The following is a 24,482-nucleotide window of genomic DNA, read 5'->3' as shown; positions in this document are numbered from 1 at the left end:
GTAGCCAGGTCGGCATGCCTGGACGAACAACTGCGACCAGTTTTCAAATACGAGCAGGCATGCCAGCGTTGTCGAGAGGCAGGCCATGCTGCCGCGCAGTGCCGTGCACCTTATTGCTCTCAGTGTGGAATCATAGGACACATGCGTAAAAACTGGCCGCAGAACTCGGGAAACGGGGCCCCTCGTATAACCAGCAGAGGGAACAATTCACCATCAATCCACCCCGACCCCAAAGACAGCCGGGAAACGAAACGGTCGAGGGGCAAGTCACGCCGCCAGACCGCGCCCCCTGTAAAATTTACGCATTCGGTCCGCTATGGTGTCGTAAATGAGGTGGTGCGTATCTTCCTCAAGGTTAAAATTAGAGGAAAGAAGGTAAGAATAGTTATTGACACTGGAGCACAAACTAGCGTGTTATTCGTAGGGTATGGGGATAGACAATTGTTAAAACCGCCCCGTCATCTCATTAATGTCCGCCCCAGTAGCTGAGTGGTCAGCGTGACGGATTGCCGTCCTCTGGGCCCGGGTTCGATTCCCGGCTGGGTCGGAGATTTTCTCCGCTCAGGGACTGGGTGTTGTGTTGTGTTCATCATCATTTCATCCCCATCCGGCGTGCAGGTCGCCCAATGTGGCGCCGAATGTAATAAGACCTGCGATATGGCGGCCGGACCTGCCCCGCGAGGGGCCTCCCGGCCAATGACGCCAAACGCTCATTTCCATTTCCATCTCATTAATGGTCTAAGTGACCTGATATTAGTACCTGTTGGGTATCGTCAAGTTAAGTTGAAAATCGGAGCCAGCTATTACCCTTTTGACACGGACACAATTCGGAAACGAAGGCGAGATTTCGAAGTCATCCTGGGGAGTGATTTCCTTCACCACTACCAGAATGTAGTCGATTACAGAACGCAAACCGTCCGTCTCGGTGAAGAAACCAACCGTTTCGGTGGCTCCCACGTCATTCCGTCGCAACGAATTTGCGAAATGCGACCACTTCCACAGGTTCCTTCCGCGCAAACGTGGGCGTTACGTACAACTACCTCTGTTAGAATCAGCGGTGGCACGGACACATTCTCTGGCTTGGGGTCAAAGCCCTCGAACTCCTGAGAACAGCCATATTGGTGGATCCTCTCTGTCAAAACGATATCCTCGACAGATTACAGGTCCATGTTGAATGCGGTTTAACAACAGCAGAAGTGCAGAGGAAGAAATTTTACGTTTCCATCTGTTTGGACAATTTTGGAACGAAAGAGGTAGAGATTCCTAGTGGCACCATTATAGCTAGCGGCCACGAGATTGAAGAAAATCACCCTGCACAAGAGAAGCCAAAATCTAAACAAAAACTCCGGCTCCCGGAACGTAACATGTGTCATATCGTTCCCGTACTCAAAGACAAATTTAAGGATAAGCTAGCTAATCTGCCTCCGACTGACCAAAACAAATTTTACTCCATCTAGGAAGAACCCTCCTGGTTATTCGAGGAAACACGTTATTTGCCAGCTACTGATCTTGTTTACCATGAAATTCCCACCGGAGATGCAAGGCCCATTGCGCAGAAACCATATATAATACCGTATCATCTCCAGCCTGCTGTGGAGGAAGCTATCCAACAGCAGCTAGAGGCAGGGATAATACAACCCTCCGCCAGTCCTTGGTCATCCCCAATCGTTGTGGTCCCCAAGAAGTCAATCAATGGAGAGAAGACCTACCGTCTTTGTGTCGATATGAGAGCAGTAAATAAGGTAACCAATCCTGATACTTACCGTCTCCCCAGTATCGACGAAACACTGGACAGGTTAGGAAATTGTAAATACTTCACTACCCTTGACATGAAGAGTGGGTACCACCAAATACTGATTGCACCACAGGACAGGCCAAAAGAAGCGTTTGTAGTTCCCTCCGGTCTATATAAATTTCTGAGAATGCCATTCGGGTTGCACAACGCACCAGCCACTTTCCAAAGATTTGCCGACCTGTTGCTTTTTTCCAGGACCGTACATGAGCATGTTACCCAGTTAAGAAATGTTTTGTCTGGACTAAGAAGTGCTAATTTAAGCTTAAAAATAGAAAAATATTCCTTTGCTGAGAGTCAAGTACAGTATCTTGAGCACATTATTAGTGCTGATGGAGTAAAACCCGATCCCCGTCTAATTGAAGCAGTTAGAACCTTCCCTTCCCCTAAGAATCTAAAAGAATTGCAAAGCTTCCTGGGACTCAGCAATTAATATAGGCGTTTTGTAAAGGACAATGCCACAATAGCTAAACCCCTTACACACCTCTTGAAAAAAAAAAGTACCCTATCAATGGACCACCGAGTGCGAAGATGCTGTGCAGCATCTCAGAGATGTTCTAAGTAGTTCCCCCTTGTTGATCTACCCCGATTTCGAAAAGCCATTCATTCTCTCATGTGATGCATCCGAGTTTGCCGTAGGAACTGTTCTGAGTCAAATTATTGACGGGGAGGGAAGACCAACTGGTTACGCATCCCGTCAGCTGAACCAGTTTGAAATTAATTACAATGCAACAGAGAAAGAATTACTGGCACTAATGTTCGGAGTTAACTACTTAAGATGCTACCATTACGGGAGAAAATTTACAGTAGTAACTGATCATGCAGCACTTCAGTGGCTATTAAATTTAAAAGACCCTAGCAGCCGTCGCACACGCTGGGCCCTGAAACTGAGTGAGGATGATTACCAAGTGCAACACAAAGCTGGAAGATTGCACCAGAATGCTGACGCCCTTAGCAGAAAAGTGAGGGTAGCTCAAACAGGAGATGTATTAATTGACGAACTAAAAGACTGCCAGGAAAATGATGCAAAATACTCCCAGTATCGCTCCCATCTGGATTTTGTTACTGAGGATGGAATTCTATATCGTAAGACCCCCTGGGTAAAGGTATAGTAATACCAAAAGACTTGCAATCAATAATTATTGCCAAGCTTGCCATAGTGGACGAAGAGTCGCAAACGCCCGCATTTCCGCGAAGTATTGGTGGGACAACAGACGGCGAGATGTGCCAAGTATATAAAAAATTGCCTATTATGTGCCCAAAGAGCGCCACCCCCACGAATAAAAATTCCCTTACAGTCTCTTCCCGAGGCATCAAAACCCTTTCAGTTCGTCACTTTAGACGTGGTCGGGCCACTTCCCGTAAGTACACAAGGAAGTAAATGTATTCTGTCTATAATTGATCACTTTTCCTGTAACCTTATTTTGGTACCTATCGCAGACATGTCAGCTGAAACCGTAGCACGCGCTTTTGTAGATCATCTTGTCCTTCCTTTCGGAAGCCCTGAAGCCATTATAACCGACCAAGGAACCAACTTTATGCCCGCCTTATTTATCCAAGTTTGCAAACTGCTGAGAATTAGAAAATGGAGAACCACCCCTTTTCACCCCCAGGCAAATGGCCGCATTGGACGTGTTCATCGCACTGTGAAACGAATGCTTTCCTATTACGTTGACTCAACCCACAGCGACTGGCAAAGATACATTCCGTACGAGGCAAGTGTGTACAATAGCCGTTTCCACGAAGCCACAGAACATACCCCTTACAACATAGTGTTTGGCCACCCTATGGAATCTCCCTCTGAGATCAATAAATTACCTCCGCGAATAAATCACACCGCTGTTAAGGGACTAGCTCGCTGCCATAAGGCCATTTGGAAGAAGGTACAAGGGAACAACAGCAAGGCAACCAGGACGCAGATAGAAAGAAGCAATAAAAATGCCATCCTCCCCCCCCCCCCTTAAATCTGGTGATTTGGTTTTACTGAAAAAACCTGGCATAAAGAAAGGAAGAGTAAAGAAACTTACCCTCCTGTATGACGGACCACATTCAATTATTTGGCTTACTTCCCCAGTAAATGAAGAATTACAACTGCCCGGCCGCAAAGTGATCGTCCATTCTGATAGGCTAAAATCTTACTCAGGAACTATGCCTCTCCCCCCACCTTCTGAGACAAACGCTGGACCTTCAGCAGGTCCTGTTCCCCTTGTGAAGCGGAGAAAACGGAAAGTTCCACCGCCCCCAGGTCACCCTAGATATTTCCTCAGATCCATATGCTCTTAGGTCCAGAGACTAGAAACTAAGGCGCTATTTTGTGGCCGACCGCTGTGGCAGAGCGGTTCCAGGTGCTTCAGTCCGGAACCACGCTACCGCTACGGTCGCAGGTTCGAATCCTGCCTCGGACATGGATGTGTGTGGTGTCCTTAGGCTAGTTAGGTTTAAGTAGTTCTAAGTCTAGGAGAATGATGACCTCAGATGTTAATTCCCATAGTGCTTAGAGCTATTTGAACCATTTTTGAGCTATTTTGTCCTTAAGAGATTCCCAGTTTAATCAATCAAAAGAAAAAGTAACGATTCAGGCCACCACCTTATTAATTTTTGTTCTTTCTCTTTGCAAGCGAACAATTTACCCTTACTATAATTACTAAAATGTCCCCTAGCATACCCCTCTGAGGTACCTCACCGCCCCTCCACCAACCCGCGTCCAGCTATCGCCGCCCGAGTCCCCCCCCCCTTCCCCCTCCTGCCCCCCCCCCTCCCGCGCGCCTGTCTTCCGCCGTTAAATTACTATAAGCACACGAGAACCATCCCCGCTATCAATGCATAGCACCTTAACACAGAAAGGCACCAACTTTTCACGTAATACCTATTTCAAACATAATTTCTTCCGTCCTTCCGCCTCACTGAGCGAGTAACTTCAACCCGTGAATTTATTTGCATTCCTAAGCCCCTAACATGTCCGCTAATCAGGCTATACCTCCGAGGGAAGTTTAGAAGCAAGTGACCTCCGGCTGATGGATCGTGAAGTGGAAACACACCACGATAACAAAGCGCGCCGTTAAAGGGGTGTCTTCCAGTACATCGACATATAGAATGAGATTTTCACTCTGCAGCGGAGTGTGCGCTTATATGAAACTTCCTGGCAGATTAAAACTGTGTGCCGGACCGAGACTCGAACTCGGGACCTTTGCATTTCGCGGGCAAGTACTCTACCAACTGAGCTACCCAAGCACGACTCACGTCCCGTCCTCACAGCTTTACTTCTGCCAGTATCTCGTCTCCTACCTTCCAAACTTTACAGAAGCTATCCTGCGAACCCTGCAGAACTAGCACTCCTGAAAGAAAGGATATTGCGGAGACATGGCTTAGCCACAGCCTAGGGGATGTTTCCAGAATGAGATTTTCACTCTGCTGCGGAGTGTGCACTGATATGAAACTTCCTGGCAGATTAAAACTGTGTGCCGGACCGAGACTCGAACTCGGGACCTTGTAAAGTTTGGAAGGTAGGAGACGAGATAATGGCAGAAGTAAAGCTGTGAGGACGGGGCGTGAGTCGTAGTTGGGTAGCTCAGATGGTAGAGCACTTGCCCGCGAGAGACAAAGGTCCCGCGTTCGAGTCTCGGTCCGGCACACAGTTTTAATCTGCCAGGAAGTTTCACATCGACATATAGTTTGGTGGCGGTTTGCAGTTCCGAACCTCCACCTAAGAATAGTACCACCCTCTCACCCTCCGTCTAGTCTCACGTACCTTCATAACCGACTACCTACTCTTTTTCCAAAATCATAGATGGCTTCACCATTATGATCTCATCACAGCCTATTCAACCCTTCTTTATCGTTTCACTGGTCAATACTATTCGCAACAGTCACTAAATCCGCTATAATCTTACTAATTTTTATGGACTACGTTTTGCAACTGGTTCGTTAAACGTCCCAAGGCGTCGCTCACTCAGAATGCGCCGCTCCTGGCTAGCTCAGCGTTACACCTGCCTTGCAGCTGTTCTGCTATCTAAGCGCCACACGGGCACACTGTTGCAATCTCAGCACTAACTTTAAACCTGCTTCTGTCGGCTCTGTCTGTTTCTACCTCCAGCCAGCTTACAACGCTACCTGTTTTCCCCAGTACAGAGTCTGATAATTTGTTTCACCACTCTGTATTATATGCCTTTTGTATGCTTAACAGTGTTGAGCGATGTTCGACCCACAATATATTGTCAGTTGATAGTTAATAATTGGTACCAATAACTTGTATTTTCCTTTTTTTTCTCTCCCCTTATGATTTTATGTTAGATTTAAACATTTCATCATCATTTTCCTGCGCAGCAGTGCCCTTGCTATATTCCATATGTTTTGCTTGCATGTATTTTTATAGTTTATGCCATTTGTGTTGTATAATATGCACTTGTACTTTATATTCCGAACCCCAGTATGTAAAGGTCCACACAGACCTGGATTTCAGATATACAGGGTGTTACAAAAAGGTACGGCCAAATTTTCAGGAAACATTCTTCACACACAAATAAAGAAAAGATTTTATGTGGACATGTGTACGGAAACGCTTAATTTCCATGTTACAGCTCATTTTAGTTTCGTCAGTATTTACTGTACTTCCTCGATTCACCGCCATGATTTCATACGGGATACTCTACCTGTGCTGCTAGAACATGTGCCTTTACAAGTACGACACAACATGTGGTTCATGCACGATGGAGCTCCTGCACATTTCAGTCGAAGTGTTCGTACGCTTCTCAACAACAGATTCGGTGACCGATGGATTGGTAGAGGCGGACCGATTCCATGGCCCCCACGCTCTCCTGACCTCAACCCTCTTGACTTTCATTTATGGGGGCATTTAAAAGCTCTTGTCTACGCAACCCCGGTACCAAATGTAGAGACTCTTCATGCTCGTATTGTGGACGGCTGTGATACAATACGCCATTCTCCAGGGCTGCATCAGCGCATCAGGGGTTCCATGCGACGGAGGGTGGATGCATGTATCCTCGCTAACGGAGGACATTTTGAACATTTCCTGTAACAAAGTGTTTGAAGTCACGCTGGTACGTTCTGTTGCTGTGTGTTTCCATTCCATGATTAATGTGATTTGAAGAGAAGTAATAAAATGAGCTCTAACATGGAAAGTAAGCGTTTCTGGACACATGTCCACATAATATATTTTCTTTCTTTGTGTGTGAGGAATGTTTCCTGAAAGTTTGGCCGTACCTTTTTGTAACACCCTGTATTGCACTACACCAATACTCCCATTACGTAAGACTCCCCCTACAGTCGTGATACACGACTTCATGAGTTACGGGTTCTGGAATCCTATTGTGCACCATATTCGTACCCAGAGCCGGACTGGTATGTTTAGAAGTGAGTGAAGCACCCGAGTTATATAAAATACCCAATGAATGCGCCCCTGAAGTTGAGAAGAAGTACGCTACCCTCTGGCTGTAGAGCAGTAAGCGAGATAGATTTTGTGGTAGGGGAGTTGTAATTAAGTTTCACCCAAGTAAATGAAGAATAGCAGTTAGCACCCCAAATGTGTGTTGCACATTTTTCACCCAGACGAATTTAGGTTTCATTATTATTCACGCTACTTCTTACGAAGTAACTGATTGAGGAAGTGAAGTTGTTAACGAGAGAGCACGAAATCGTTTGGGTACAGTGCCCCGACGTGCATTTAGGAAGTGAGAGACACCTGTTTGCTTACTCAAACAAACACGCCCATGATGTTCCAAGATGAAAGCTCCCGCTGAAATAAGCACTTGTTTGTTAATAATTAGTGCCCATGACGTGACATCATCGCCCAAGCGCGGTAACGCGCTATCTTGTTAAAATATATTGTACACTACAGTAGATTATTGACCATTATTGCAGTAGTTCGCGCCTCTCTTGTCTCATAACTCAACCTGTTTCTTCAGGGATCTTAGGCATTTTGAAGTAATTACCCCCGCGAGATGTAATCGCCCTATGTCTTCCTCGACTACTCATTGCACCGGGTTCCTACCTTTGCTTTGAGTTGCTCGTTCCCTCCTCAACCTCCCTCCTCCAGGGCCGCGTGCCTTACACGTTGCGGTTAGCGCCCGCAGAGTGCCCAGCTGATCGGTTTATTCTTTCAATTTTCGCTTTCGTAAACCGATCGCCTTTCTATCTCTTCCATCTATGCATCATTGCCTCCCCCAGAGTGAGGGAGAAGGTTACCTTTTATATTTCAATACTGCTACGTAGTCGATTCACTGCCGGTTAACTCAGACCAGACTTGTTTTGACCCACTGCAAACCCAGTTTAGTAGAGGCCAAATTTCGTTGACTCAGTTCCTTACTCTCCGGCTAGGCAGGCGGTAGGCGACATATAATGCTGTGGAAGTCCCTGTGGACGGTACGACCTACTGCCGTATCAGTCGCTGCAGATATTTTTTTTTTTTTTGCCCTCCCCTTTTTCTCTTACCCTACTACCGGGTCAACGTTTCTAATCTGTCTTTTTCCTTTCTTCTGTCAGGGAAAGGTAGCTTGGCTATGCCTTCCGGCAGGACCACAAGAACTAATACAACCCTGTATATTAGACACGCTTTTCCAGTCATTTTATTGAGGTATAGCTCCTCCCTCGATTGCAGTGGCCCATTAACTACTTTCTGAGGTATTACCGTTGGGAAAAATCTGCGTTACGGCTAGCTATCTGAGCAAGTGTCCGATCACCCAGTAGACGTGTGTGTCCAATCCCGTATGTCCCTACCCTACAACTACAGTAGTGGGTATCACCGCTGAATCAGTTTTATTCTGAAACCCGTTACCTGAGCCAGATCCCAACTATACTCCATTCCTTACTCTTTAACGTGAACACCTTCCCGGTTCGCCACTGCTGGGCCTCTCGGCATAACTTGCCATAATGTTGGGCGACCCTGGCGTTGCGATTACGGACGGCTGTATACGAATATACCCAGAACAAACTCCGCGTTAAACGCAACATGATTTTTGACATTGCTAAAATCCCTTTTCTTCCTATACCCCAACATCCAGTACTAAGGCTCCCGGTTCAGCGAATCACTTATGAAACCCCTACATACAGCAAATTCCACCTACGCATTGATTGCAGGCATTTATTAATGCAACCCCTCATTGTTGCACTCTTTCCGATCAAGATGGCGCGTAAGCACGACCATAGCCCCCTAATTCTCTCACTACCCCGTTGCTACTAACATCTACCCCTGCAATTCTTTGGAATCCTTCCCGACCATTTATTCTTTTTTCTGTCCACGCCTTCTGTTTTTCGTAAGTGGTAGTTCCTTGATTGGTTAACTCAATGCATGACGCTAAGAGATGACTTCCGGCTGTTAACCCCCAGAGGGCAGCGAAGTTTTGTTGATGATGAAAGAAAATTGATTTGTTTTAACCCTGTAAGTTGATTTGTGAACAGGCAAGAGTTCCTGTGTGTGTTGTTTTAAGTGATCTGTTTATGCCATCACCCCGAGGTCAGAGCAAAACCGTTAGCTATGATTCACTTTACCATGCAGCGAGTTTCCAGTTGATACAAAGTCTTGGAGTCTTTTAAATCGCATGCTATGCTACCAGTGAACGCTTACTATAAGCAGAGCTTGGTGCAAACACGCGGACCGGCACAGCTGTCGCCTTGCGATAAGCCAGTCACGGCCCCGAATGCTACCACTTCCTCCCTGTTCTTCGCCTTGTCCGCCGCAATTAATTCTAATCTTCATATGATTTATTCCTCATTTATTGTACAAGTCTAGAGTGACAATGTACAGAGATTATAACTATGTTACGAATACTTTCGAGCAACCCAGCTCTACCGTGTGATACTAAACGGTAGCGGTTTACTATTTAATAGATCTCCCTGTAATATCACTACCCCCGCTGAGGAGGTGTTTGCACGCTTTTCCTAGTTCTGCTTATACCCCCTTAGAAATTATCTTTATTGGTTTATCACTATGAGTAGCGTTTAGAAAAGGACTTTTTGCGCGACTTCGGTCGCTCCCTTCTGCTGTCCCTGAACATCAATGTCCTGGGGAATACCATGTTAAGTTGCGAAATGGGAGCAAGAGTGTTCTTTGCTGCCCCCATACTGTAGTAGTCAGTAAAAGATAGTAGTCAGTAGAAAGGATTAGTAAATAAGTAAAATCTACTCAAAAGAAGAGGCATGGCCCTCCTTTAGACGTCGTAATGTTGATGCATTAATTTGTTCTGAAAGCGGTGCTGATATTCAAGGCAATAAAAGCGGGTTAAAAGCTGTGAGCTATCTGGGCAAGTTAACCTTGCATTACTGAGCAACTGTTTCACCAGGTATCCAGTCTAGCTGACTAACATTAATTATAATGTTATAGTAGTCATCTTACGATAACCGGTGATATATATATATATATAAATAGACAATTTAAATAAAAAGAAATAAATCAGTTTTGTTCCGTTAAAATTTCAGCATATTAAACTTGATTCATAACTAAACTGGTGCCTTATTTAGGATTGTGAAAATGTGAGTTTGTAATCTTACGGAACACATCAAATATGGAGCCAAGATTGGAAGACTGCATACAACACTGCATTCATAAAATAACACACGAAGAACATTGAAACATATGCATGAGGAAATTAACCACAACCAACCGATTCAATTTTCACCCAAAGAAGTTACGTTCGTAGCGCAATCCTGTCCGTCATGAAATTACCACACACTGGTATACCAAATTCATACTAACTCTCTGTGAAATCTTCCCGAAAAGAATAGCTGAGGGCTACTTTGATGATTACACTACATGCTTCACGTGGTCAACTCGGTTTACACAAAGAGTGTAACTCCACAATAATTTTGATAATTAAAATAAATTACATCGAAACACAAATTACAAAAAAAAACTCGAACTGGTTACTATCGTCTTACTATTAACCTGATGGGTCAAACAATTGTATAAGCACGTGGTACTGGTCTCACAAAGTACACCCCACATGGGTTGAACATAAAGAAAAGTCGCTATCTTGAAAAATATTGTCAAGATGAGACGTTATAATCTCACGCACATTCGCATTTAAGATTGATGATCTTAGTTAGAGTTACGGATCATCACATGTGGTTCCACTTTACTCACAAAGTAGTGACCGAGCAACTACTGGAAGATATTCTGAACTTCACACTCGAATTACACTGTGTTGCAATTTAAGATAACATTAGATAGTTTAGATCTAAACCTGAAATAAAGATGATTAAATTTTCATTTAGGCTGAACTTAAGAAATCCATTGTCCTACGGACTTAGCAGAGACGCGCTTAGCTGGAGATCTTACCACTTCAGACGCTCACCGCGGACGGACTGCCTGGGCCCCTACCGAAAGTGCTTAACAGATACAAACGGAAGTGACCAGAGAGGCAGCTTCCTATACCAACATGAAAAGGGACAGACAGGACCATACTAAGAATAGAAACCTCTTTGCTTTAGAAAGCGTAGATACCCGTTCCGACGTTGGTCCTACTGTTCTCTAGCAGACAGGCTTGTCTGCTACCATCAAGCATGCAACTAGAAATACATTTGCTCATTCATCCTTTCACACAGAAGGGAAGGGGGATGACAGTATCTTATCTTATACAGTATATAAAAGAAAGCGGATATAGGTTCTGTATGAGACTGCGTGACATGAATTACATATAAACTGTGTTTTAAAGTGTAGTAGTGTGACAGATCGTTCTTGATTATGTGTAAAAGTAACACGTTCCACTGCACAGTCTCCTCCCAGATATTGAGAAACACCACAGTAAATTTAGAAGAGGAATTTATGCCGTAAGTGACAACAGTCTTAAGAAATTAACATGAAAGGAATCCAACAGAGACCTTTCAACGTAAGCAACAAAATATGCACGTGAAGTGCTGCAGCAGTGTTAACCCCTTCCGCCCTCCCCCCTCTTGACCTGTGCATCGACCCTTCCGGAATCCCCCTCTTATACTCTCCGGCGGAAGTTGCAGTGCGTCACAGCGCGCTGATGCCTGCCCCTGTCAGTGACCTCGGCCGCTGCCACCGCCAACAGCTGATCGGCGCAACCAGCGCGCTACTTGCAGCATCCCACACGACCGCTGCACCATCCGCGGTCGTCCAAATTGTGTCAAGCAAGCTTTTATCATCTAATTATTGTCATTTTTAATGCAAATCTAACACGAAAACACAAATAATCAAGATCAAATAATCAAGATGTATTGTTAAAATTATGTAAGGCCGTTCTTCGCAGGAGCCCCTTCTTCTTCCTCTGTAGTGGTCAATCCAAGGATTGGTTTGCAACAGCTACAATGGCAGATTATCTCCATTCTGTGCGACTTTCAGCTTTTCTCTTCATTTCTTTATAGGTGTTACATCCCACATCTTTCACGATTTGATCCATGTACCTCAGTCGTGGTGCTCCTCTTGGTATTTTTCCCTCGGCATATCCCTCTATGATTGTGTTCCGGAGTCCTTTATGTCTTAATAGATGGCCTGTAAATTGCACTCTTCTTTTAACAATGAAACTCCATAAGCTTCTCTTCTCACCTGCTCTTTCCAGAACCACTTCGTTTGTGACCTTGTCGATACATTTTATTTTGAGCATGCGTCTATAGCACCACATTTCAAAAGAATTTAGCTTCTGGTCTTCCTCTGTCCAGAGAGTCCATGTTTCACACCCATAGCATGCCACACTCCACACATATGATTTCAAAAATCTTTTCCTGATTTCAAGGCTGATGCTCTTAGATGTTAAGATGTTTTTCTTCTTGTTAAAAGCAGCCTTTGCTTGAGCAATTCTACTTCTCACTTCTGCCTTGCTCCTTCCATCCCTGGTAATATTGCTGCCCAGATAAGTAAATTTATCAACTTGTTCAAGCAGTTCATTGCCTACTTGAACTTGGACTTTCACTTGATCTTTTTTGTCGCATGCCATTAGTTTTGTTTTTCCAGAATGAGATTTTCACTCTGCAGCGGAGTGTGCGGTGATATGAAACTTCCTGGCAGATTAAAACTGTGTGCCCGACTGAGACTCGAACTCGGGACCTTTGCCTTTCGCGGGCAAGTGCTCTACCAACTGAGCTACCGAAGCACGACTCACGCCCGGTACTCACAGCTTTACTTCTGCCAGTATCTCGTCTCCTACCTTCCAAACTTTACAGAAGCTCTCCTGCGAGTTCGAGTCTCGGTCGGGCACACAGTTTTAATCTGCCAGGAAGTTTCAGTTTTGTTTTTGCTTTATTAATTCTCATATTATATTCTTCCCGCATAACTTGATCCATTCTATTCAGTAGGACCACAAGATCTTCTTCACTTTCAGCCAGGACAGGTATGTCATCGGCAAATCTTATCATATCTATTCGTTGGCCATGAATTACTACACCTGTCTGTGAATTTTTCCTTACTTTTTTCAGCGCCTCTTCAATGTATAGGTTAAAGATAACAGGGGATAGTGCGCAACCTTGTCGGACACCTTGCCGTATCTGCACCTCTTCTTGTTTTGTCCGTCCACGGATAACTGCTATCTCGTTTTTGTACTGGTTCCACATCATTTTTCTATCTTTATAGTCTATTCCTACTTTTTTGAGTACCTCAAACATCTTATCCCATTTAACATTATCAAACGCTTTCTCTGCATCTACGAAAGCTATGTATGTTGTCAGGTTCTTATCTAGTCGTTTCTCTATTATTAGTTTTAGAGCAAATATTGCTTCTCTGGTTCCTCTATCTTTCCGGAATCCAAACTGGTCTTCGGAGAGTGTAGATTCGACTTTTTGTTCCATGCGTTTTAGGATAATTGAGGTTACTATTTTAGAGGCGTGAGTAACTAGGCTGAGCCCCTTAGTAACTGTCAGTTTACCATCCCCCCATGCTTCACTCCTGGGGCTGTTACTGAATGGGTTTACTAGTATAAAAATTTGATTTTTATTTTTCACTTGATGTTCGTCACTGCCTTCTGCCTGGCGGTACGTTGCAGCATCTCAGTCACGTTGCCCAATACCGGATAGAACAACCTGAAACTAATGCGTTGAACCATCAGCAGCTAAACTCACGTGTTGCTGACGAGGTAACGCATCGAACTGCGCGTCTTACGATCTGACCGACCAATAGGGAGGCTTGGAGGTGGTTAAGCGGGGGTGGAACCGCGGCCAGCTGCCGGGAGTGGACACGCCGTTCGCTCTCTTGTGCTGGCAGCTTCCAAACCGACCAGACGCCCTTCTCTCCTGCCCTCTTTGGCGGTAGCCCATTCAGTCCCAGCGGCTTCTCTAGGCCTGCCTGTTTATGGCATTAAACTTTCATGCATATAAAAATATGTTTTCTTTACGGCTGCCTGCAACTTTCCCCTCCTGGCTAATCCTGACGCATTAAAACAGCACTCTGTGATAGGTCGAACGTTTATACATTCAGCTTTCGAATCCTGTCTGAGAAAACCTCCACAGTCTCATTTCTCCTCATAACTAACGCACGTAATTTCTCACGAAAAAACCTGGTACTGTTCTGTTTTTGGTACCTCCGGCGTAACCCAGCCTCAAGCTCTGAAAACGTTCCCACATTGGTCAACGTTTTGCGACGGATTTTTTACATGCGTGCGTGCGATGCACCAATTGCGACGGATTATACGTTGCTGCTGCAATGCAATACCTACCTCTTTTAAGCGGCAGATCTTCGCACGTAATCTCCTGACTGCAGCTACTTACGAGATCACAGAAAAGCAGTGTTGAGGAAACTGTAACCTCATAGCTACACGCCGGTGGCCGCTATAAGTAACATTTGCTGAAAATTTTCTATGTACTTTAAAGAAATGATTTGGAATGGGGATGTCACTCGTACTTTAAACATGAAGTTCAAATTTAAACCTTCAGTAGATCCTTATTGCCGTTAAGCAAGATCATCAGCCCATATTTACGAAAATTACTAAAGTTTCTGCTCACAGTTATGACCATACCTAAAACAGCTAGAACTTTTACCTTCCCAAATTCCGAAACTAATTACTTGTAACACAGTCAATGATCGGCCAATTACTTCTGCACACGATATTCAGTGGTTGTCTTTAGTAAAAGTTTATGCTCGCCATAAAATACTCTGTAAGAATATACTCAGCACCGCCACGCTATATAATCCAAAGTTCACTCGCGATTTTCGTAGGAACGAATTATCACAACACTCTAAAGTTTTCATAAACAGTTTCTGGTCACTACCAGATACCATTAACACTGGACCATAACGCGGAAGTCATACCAAGACTTCTTCTTACACATAATGCGAAAAGTCACATCCAGCATAACCGCCTCCAATCAAAGCTATCTCTCACTCTCCCACTACTCAAAACTCTATCTCCTCGCTAGGCGGTCAACCGTCTCGCTTCTCATTGGCTGTCAGCACTTACGACCAATCAGAACTCACTTCTAGGGCGCGGCTCGCGCCGAAATCTAGTAAGCACCAACCACTTCTCTACGCTCATTGACCTCATCAAATTAAGTAACGCAAAACTCTCTAATTAAATAAACAAAAGAAAATGAACTATAAGCTTTACTCTACATCTGGAAATTTATTATGTAGTCGCGAATGTTCTAGCTGTCTTGTACATAAGCATACATACTTGGACATCCGACATTCACTAGTAGGGGAACCACTAGTGGATTCATTCCCACGTTACAGAGTTGGAACACTTGCCAGTTCCTGTAGAAAATGACATGAATGATTTTTAATAATGTCGAACGTCCCACATACTCTCACGCACGCATTCTGATTCACATGCACCCTAACACACAATACACATATTTACTTAGAATTCTTGAAATTATTATTATAGAAAAGTTACAGAGGTTTTCTGAAACTAAAAACTTTCCAAATTTATATATGAACACTGAAAGTGTTATCAGATCATTGTACATAGTCACTGAAGGTGAACTGTTACATCACTGTATTTATTTAAATTCTTGACTGTCGGAAAATTACTTTTTTTTAGAATTTTACTAACTTCCAAAATACAACTATTTTTGATCTCAGACTTTGACATATCGTTTGTTTTCACAACAGAAGGATGTACATCAAATATGACGTTCCTCAGGTTATTCCTTTATTAGTTATTAATATTTTTAGTTTTGTACAATGTAAGTGGCCTGCCAGCGCTACTCCACTGCTTTCACACGCGCAGCTGCAACAGATGGTCGTGACGTCAGTCTGCAGGACGCAACTCGTCCGTTACTGACCGTATAATACTCTACTGCAGCCCACATACATTCTGAAGCAAAGCTTTTAATAGACAAATGGGTGATTGCGCACTAGTTGCGACGCCACAGTTTCATGGTACAATATGTGCGACTTGGCATCCCCTATCAAGTGTAACTTCGCCACTCTCAACATTACAACATCCAACCACCCACTGGCCTCAGCCATTGTGATAATGCCATTAAGGAATACCGACACATCCTTTGTTGCTTTACCTGAAAGGGGTTAATCAATGCTGTGACTGCCGGGTCAAACGGTCTATAACACTCCACGACCTGTAATATACTTTTACCAGACGTCGCTTCCCCTACTTGCATTGCCTCAAATCTCCCTTCTAATTCTTCATATTTTTCCTTGTCCCTTATCCTCGCCTCTGATAATACCCGAATTTGCTCTGTTAGAGCGGCTACAGCTTCTGCTGTATTCACTGCCGCAGCCTCCGCTGCTGACCGTGTTTCCACCATTCTTGCTTATAGCTCCACTGTTACCATTAATTTCACTCTGCTACTCCTTAAACTTAGTTCTTGCGGCGAATCATTGCCTATCTACATTCTGAACAATGCGCGCCAAATGACCAAATCTCTTACAAAGAAAACAACTCTTTGGGACCCACTTTGTACACGGTAATCCGTGATCTGTCAGGTTACAGAAACTACATCACTTAGGTGCTATGTTATCATGTCCCCCATTTCCCCTGAATCCATATAAATCTACAGGCTCCTCCAGCCTTACAAAAGACACCTTCAAAAAGTCTATCCTAATTCATACTTAGCCCTTAAAAACACAAAAGAATGACACATAAACAACAAATCAAACGTCACTCACCCATACACATGGTGCTTGTGTGCAGGTGAACAGTCCTGCTTTCCTACCTATACTGGTATGGACGAACACGTCCCGAACGACAAGACGGAACAAGAAGTGCATTACCACCCATCACCAATGCATATTGCTTAGCCACCCGTGGGTATCACATTTGTAGTGATTGCAGTCCCATTCCAAATATACCAAGGTCCTCACTAAGGCCTTCACAGACGGAAATTAAGCTCCCAACCTTGTTCAGAAACAGATGTCACATGCCTTGTCTCACTGGTCATCTACCATCCACCCCCCCTCACTCCCACATATACACACACATAGCCCAGTCACAGAGAAGTACTCTTGCGACTCAATACCAGCCAGAATTAGAGTAACTGTTTAATATTCTCCATCAGCATTTCAACCATTTCTCGTCCTGTCCTGAAATGAGAAATATCCTCCCCATTATCCTCCCACAGTCGTATTTCACTGACTAACCAACTTATGCAATATGCTTGTCCATCCCTACATCATCCCTGCTCTCAGTCCCTTGCCACATGGGTCATACACCTGCAATAGACCCAGAGTCAAGTCCTAACCTACATCATGTTACTACCACCTACTCCAGTCTTGTCACTGGCATTTCCTACTCCATCAAAGGGACGTCCACCAATGAAAACAACCATGTGTTCTACAAATTTAGCTGCAACCAATTTTCCGCACTATATGAGACATGATTACTAATACTCTGTCTTTCTGCATGAATGGCCACCGCCAAACTGTGACCAAGAGGTATCAGGACCGCATAGTTGCTGAATATGCCACCTAACATGGTGTGCTTCACTTTAATGATTCTTCACAGCCTGTGCCATCTGGATTCTTCCCAACAACACGAGCTTTTCTGAATTCAACAGCTGAGACCTCTCATTATAACTTATCCTTTGTTCTCATAAGCCCTCTGGTCTCAACCTTCACTAGTCTCCGTCCTCCACCTGTCTATCCTCTTCCCTGTTCCCACTACAGTACACACACACCTTCTATCCCACCAGTGCACCTAAAAGTCCATTCCTCTGCTCTACTTCCCTCCCTTCCCTTTCCCCCCTCCCTCGCCACCCTAATACTGCCTCCCGATCCTGCACCTAGCAGTCCTATCCCATCTCCAGCAGATAACTGCATGCTCCCACAGGCAGCACTAGCACCTTGCCCCATCCCTACCCGTCTTCCCTCACTATCCCTGCCCCATGCCTCCTCCTGACACCTACCACCCCTTCCAGCAGATTGCTGCACACATCAGAGACAGATGCAATTAGGCCTTAGAGCCCAAAGACAATAACCACACCTGTGAGTTCTGTGGATGTGTGAGGGTAGATTTTGGTCAAAAGTTTAAATATTTGTAGTATTCTTTTCATTGTGCATGTCTGCAACCAATGACTCCTCCGAGTGCTGAGTAACAATCTATCATTTCCATATTGCTGTTATTCCACCTGGGACTTTCCATTGTTTGATGTAGTCGAGAAACATTATTGATGCAGAAGCTGACTGGCCATTTTCTCTCATAGATTCAAATAAATTCGGTATGAAACCATTTTCCTTACCACATCAGTAAATATTGAAGCAAAACTACTTTCAGTTGTGATATCAATGTTAAAATCAGGTAAAATAGTAAAACATACAAAACAAAACAACCAGAGAACGGCAATGCATTTGTTTTAAAGATGAAATAAACTGGAAATTTGTGCAGACCCACTATAACTAGTTTTGAAACATTTAAATCTGAAATTAAAATTTCGATACTGATACAGGAATTCAAATATTGATAGCAGTACAGAAAGCTAAAAGGCAATAACAATACAAACGTCCAAACTTCGCATGAGCTAACATAATATGATGGCAGCATCGTAAACATCACATGACCAATATAGCTCAAATGAAAATGCCAGTACCAGTACAAAGAATCAAAATCTCCAAAGTTAATTACATTTGTTATCACTTTGGCTACAATATCACATACTGTATAAACAGCACAGAAAGATAAAATACAGTAGTAAATAAATTACCAACACTAACACCTCCAATTATTAAATTTAAAAATCAAAGCAACTTGAACAAAACAAAGTACCCAACTTACCAGACACAAACATTACTGTGAAAGGGAGAATGAGACTCCTGAACAAAACGCTGATAGAATATGTAGAACAAAGATTAATAAAAGTCAATGCCATGTACGAAATAATCATAACCAAAACTATCCCTCTCTACCAAAAAAGACACTCCTATTTAGTTGACAAGCTGGGGCCTGTACTCATCCTTGTTATCTTTATGAACCCCTGAAAAACACAGTAACCCTGCAGGAGGCTCTTCCACCAGTGATATTCATCAAGATAAGACTGCAGGACAGAACAGCATCTTTTATCCCTGCCTACAAAAGATTTCAAAGCATCCCAATATCCCTCAATAGTATATGCACAGGTCCCTGTCTCGTAGTGCTTAAATTATAGTTTGTGGTTAATAAAGCGGTTATAATCCTTCTTGCTCACCTCTTATAAGGAGCAAACCCACCTGTCATAATCGTACAATTTTCTGCAACATATTCTTCAATAAATGAAACCAGAACACACTTAGTTCAATTTTCCACCACCCGTAATACAGCATCCAAAGAATTGCCACCCAAAATAATAGCCCCATAAACCTAAAGACCAACGACATCAAGCCCCCCTCCCACATACTTATTACCAAATCATGATTCACCAGTTTTCACTACCACTCCACGCCTCCCTTACGCGTCTTTGATCTAATATAGAAAAAGGAATATTTGTTTGTTCACATTATATGTGTTATAGTGGAAGTGGAAGTTTCAGGGAAAGTCTACCTTCACTGGTGACAGTGCACCTTCACTGGCCCATTTAGTGAAAGTGTATTACTGTTTCCAGTTCTGTCAAACATTACACATTGACTAGGGATAGTGCATGATCACTAGTGAATGTATACCTTTACTGTCAAGAGGTAAGGAATGTGAACCATGGCTGCAATAACAAAACAGTCGTACTTCGAAAGTTACATTTATCCCCTGTAGTTTGAAAACATAGTCATATTATGTAAAATTCATTTATTGCAGCAAGAATGTGCACCCTGGCACTTTGAGATGCACAACACATTTTTGTCTTTGCAAAAGCATCTCAGAGCTTGACATTCTTGCTGGCAGTTACATCTGAAGAATCCCTGGCCACTTCTCATTGACTGTCATCAGGGCAACAGTTTTCTCTGCTGGGACTTCCTCCTCAGAGATTAGTCTTACAGGAGAAGTACTGAACTGCAAGCTGAAACAAAATGTTGTAGTTGTAGCCACAGTGGCATACCGTATCGTCCCTTTCGTAAGTATTTAAAAAGAAACAATTTATTACCGCGCATGTAATTGGCTCAGCACACCATTTCTCGTTCCAATTCGGTAGAAGCCATCGGCCATTGTCTCGAGGACGACACCCAAGATGGACCTAGCATCTCCTCTTCCTCTATCGAAGTCGGGGACTGGAACTCTCACAGTACAGCCCATTTCCACTGTTGGAAAGTAGCTATCTGAACACTGCCACATTCTTTGCACTTGTTCTTCTAAGCACTTGAACGCTTCAGTTCATGGTTTTTTAATAGCAGAAACTGACTCGTCTAAATCAGCCAGGCAGTAGTCATTATTGTCAGAAATACTTTCTTTCCCTCTGTTCTCAAACTCTGTTCCTGTTGGTATGTTATCCTCTTGCAATGGATATTTACTGTGATCATTATCCTCAACATTTCAGTCAATGTCTCACTGCTAACACGCACTTGATTAATTATGTGTATATTTTCAAGGTCATCCTTAGAGTGGATGTTCATCAATTCTTCAAGAGGTAAACTTGTTGAAACAAACTATGCTTAGGGGGGCAGCCAAACATCACTTCATACGGAGATCTTTTAATTCCAAAATGCATAGCACTATTCTTCATTACCTGCAAAAATCTTAATGCATAGATCTACTCTGCGGTGTTGTGCTCCTACATCCATGTAGTTGGCATATTTTCTATGTCTTGATTCGCTCGCTCTATGCTGCCTTCGCTCTGATTGTGGCTAGGCTTACTGTGCACAATCTTAAAACTCGGCCATAGCTCAGTTAAGCTGCTCATTATTTTGTTAACGAACTCTCTACCACTATCAGACAGCAATACTGAGGGAGCGTCTAACAATGTAAAAATGTCAATAATGTTATTTCATACCTCTTCAGCTGTTTTGGACTTCAGTGGCCTGAGAATAACCAATTTATTGAGGTGGTCCTGATAAACCATTACGAATTTGTAATCTCCATCTGGTTGCGATTGGAAGTTGAGGAATTTAGCTCCTTGAACAGCATTGGCTTCATTACTGTTCCTCTTTTCTGGTCTTTTTGCGTTTGTAAACAAGGCTCACACAAACTAAGATAAATTTGGACATCTCTGTCTGTTATACACTCCTGGAAATGGAAAAAAGAACACATTGACACCGGTGTGTCAGACCCACCATACTTGCTCTGGACACTGCGAGAGGGCTGTACAAGCAATGATCACACGCACGGCACAGCGGACACACCAGGAACCGCGGTGTTGGCCGTCGAATGGCGCTAGCTGCGCAGCGTTTGTGCACAGCCGCCGTCAGTGTCAGCCAGTTTGCCGTGGCATACGGAGCTCCATCGCAGTCTTTAACACTGGTAGCATGCCGCGACAGCGTGGACGTGAACCGTATGTGCAGTTGACGGACTTTGAGCGAGGGCGTATAGTGGGCATGTGGGAGGCCGGGTGGACGTACCGCCGAATTGCTCAACACGTGGGGCGTGAGGTCTCCACAGTACATCGATGTTGTCGCCAGTGGTCGGCGGAAGGTGCACGTGCCCGTCGACCTGGGACCGGACCGCAGCGACGCACGGATGCACGCCAAGACCGTAGGATCCTACGCAGTGCCGTAGGGGACCGCACCGCCACTTCCCAGCAAATTAGGGACACTGTTGCTCCTGGGGTATCGGCGAGGACCATTCGCAACCGTCTCCATGAAGCTGGGCTACGGTCCCGCACACCGTTAGGCCGTCTTCCGCTCACGCCCCAACATCGTGCAGCCCGCCTCCAGTGGTGTCGCGACAGGCGTGAATGGAGGGACGAATGGAGACGTGTCGTCTTCAGCGATGAGAGTCGCTTCTGCCTTGGTGCCAATGATGGTCGTATGCGTGTTTGGCGCCGTGCAGGTGAGCGCCACAATCAGGACTGCATACGACCGAGGCACACAGGGCCAACACCCAGCATCATGGTGTGGGGAGCAATCTCCTACACTGGCCGTACACCACTGGTGATCGTCGAGGGGACACTGAATAGAGCACGGTACATCCAAACAGTCATCGAACCCATCGTTCTACCATTCCTAGACCGGCAAGGGAACTTGCTGTTCCAACAGGACAATGCACGTCCACATGTATCCCGTGCCACCCAACGTGCTCTAGAAGGTGTAAGTCAACTACCCTGGCCAGCAAGATCTCTGGATCTGTCCCCCATTGAGCATGTTTGGGACTGGATTAAGCGTCGTCTCACGCGGTCTGCACGTCCAGCACGAACGCTGGTCCAACTGAGGCGCCAGGTGAAAATGGCATGGCAAGCCGTTTCACAGGACTACATCCAGCATCTCTACGATCGTCTCCATGGGAGAATAGCAGCCTGCATTGCTGCGAAAGGTGGATATACACTGTACTAGTGCCGACATTGTGCATGCTCTGTTGCCTGTGTCTATGTGCCTGTGGTTCTGTCAGTGTGATCATGTGATGTATCTGACCCCAGGAATGTGTCAATAAAGTTTCCCCTTCCTGGGACAATGAATTCACGATGTTCTTATTTCAATATCCAGGAGTGTATTACAGAACTTTGACTTCAAACATTTCATCATTCAGTCGCATCCACTGTGGCCAGACATTACATTAGCATCATGCAGAATATCATATGGTTCTTCATCATAAACAAAGCATTTAATCTTAACTTCTTCAGTTACAGATTTTATTAATTTGGTTACTCCAGTCACTTCCAGCACTGCGTGTCCCTTCAAAAACTTGTAACTGTTGCTGTCCCTCTTTTGTCCAGATTTTCAGAATTTAGCCCTGCTGATAAGTGACCCGTACTTTCCTCTTTCCATAAAGACAGCATTGTAACTGAGATTGCCTCTCTAAGATGTTCGTTGAACATCATTGATTGAAACATAACTGCACTGACCTGATGTGTAACTGCACTGTTGTCAACAACAGCTGCACTACTGTAAACCGTAACTGCACTACTGTCAACCATAGCTGCACTGCTGTATAACATAACAATAACGAGCTGATGACAATTACATTCATGCAGATGCATGGTAGCATTGTTGGACGCGCGGTTAATAACCCAGGAGCAGTGACGGTACACCTTCACTGTGGATAATATGCTACTGTACCCTTTCCCTAGCCAAGTAGAGTGATGGCTCTCCTTCACTAGAGGATGTGTTTTTTTCAGTTTATGGTAAGCGTTCACTGATCATTTTAGTGATAGTGTACATCCTCTAGGGAAGGTTTACCTTCCCTAATCTTCCACATCCACAATAACATATGCATTTCCATATTATTCATCTGATTACAATGAAACTAAGTTGTTGTGTCCACACCTGCAAAGGCTTCTGTGCGGTAAGAACAACCTACCACCAATAGGGCTGGGGATAAAAAGGTTTATCTCAAGAATGTCTGAAGCAACTCAAATGAAATTTTGCATATACATAGCTCATTATTTGTTTAAAAACATTACAGGGTAAATATGCTCCATCCATCTTTAAGATTGGGGGTAGAGTGAGATGACATGACATGAAAAAATTTCTAAGTTTACCGCCTGGTTCTTCTATATAAATGACTCAATGATATTTTATTTATATGTTTGCTTGTAGTCTCGCTACATGTTTACCTCATGGTTAAGAACTCAACTTCAATTTTTCTAGGCAAACACCCAAGAAACTATTATAAACAGAGGTCAACATCGACCCTTTAACAAATTTGTTAAACAAATTGATTAATGCACAACAGATAACAATAATGGGGCGAGTTACCATGAAGCAACATGTAAATGAAGTGGGAACTTGTAATCTTATCACTTGGGTTGACACAGGTTCATTCACTAACTTATTCATTGAACTCTGTTGCAACTACACGGTGTGTTTTTTAAGTAAAGTCCATTTGAACATAAGTACACAATGAAAGGTTATTTCAAAAAAAGTACATTTATTTTCAGAAGGCACATACTTCACTCTATTTTTCGACATAGTTGCCAAGTTTGTTCAAACACGTATCATACCACTCAACCCATTTTAAAATACCCTCTTCATAAAAACTTGCCGCCTGCTCCGATATCCAAGAGTTCACTGCCGTTTTCACGTCGTCATCACCATTGTAACGGTTGCCACTGAGTTGTTGTTTGAGGTGGAGGAACAGATGGTAATCGCTCGACGCAAGATCAGGACTGTAGGGTGGGTGATCTAAAACTTCCCAGCCAAAACTTTCCAATAAATCGCGGGTCTGACTGGCAGTGTGAGCTCTTGCAGTGTCATGGAGAAGGACACTTCCCTTTGTTTTGAATCGCTCTGCGTAGCTTTCTCAGGGTTTGGCAGTGTGCTTTTGCACTGACTGATAATGGTTCC

Source organism: Schistocerca serialis, chromosome 4 (assembly GCF_023864345.2).
Source record: "Schistocerca serialis cubense isolate TAMUIC-IGC-003099 chromosome 4, iqSchSeri2.2, whole genome shotgun sequence".
Taxonomy (NCBI): domain Eukaryota; kingdom Metazoa; phylum Arthropoda; class Insecta; order Orthoptera; family Acrididae; genus Schistocerca; species Schistocerca serialis.
The sequence above is the reverse complement of the archived record's forward strand: the minus strand, read 5'-3'. Positions refer to the sequence as shown.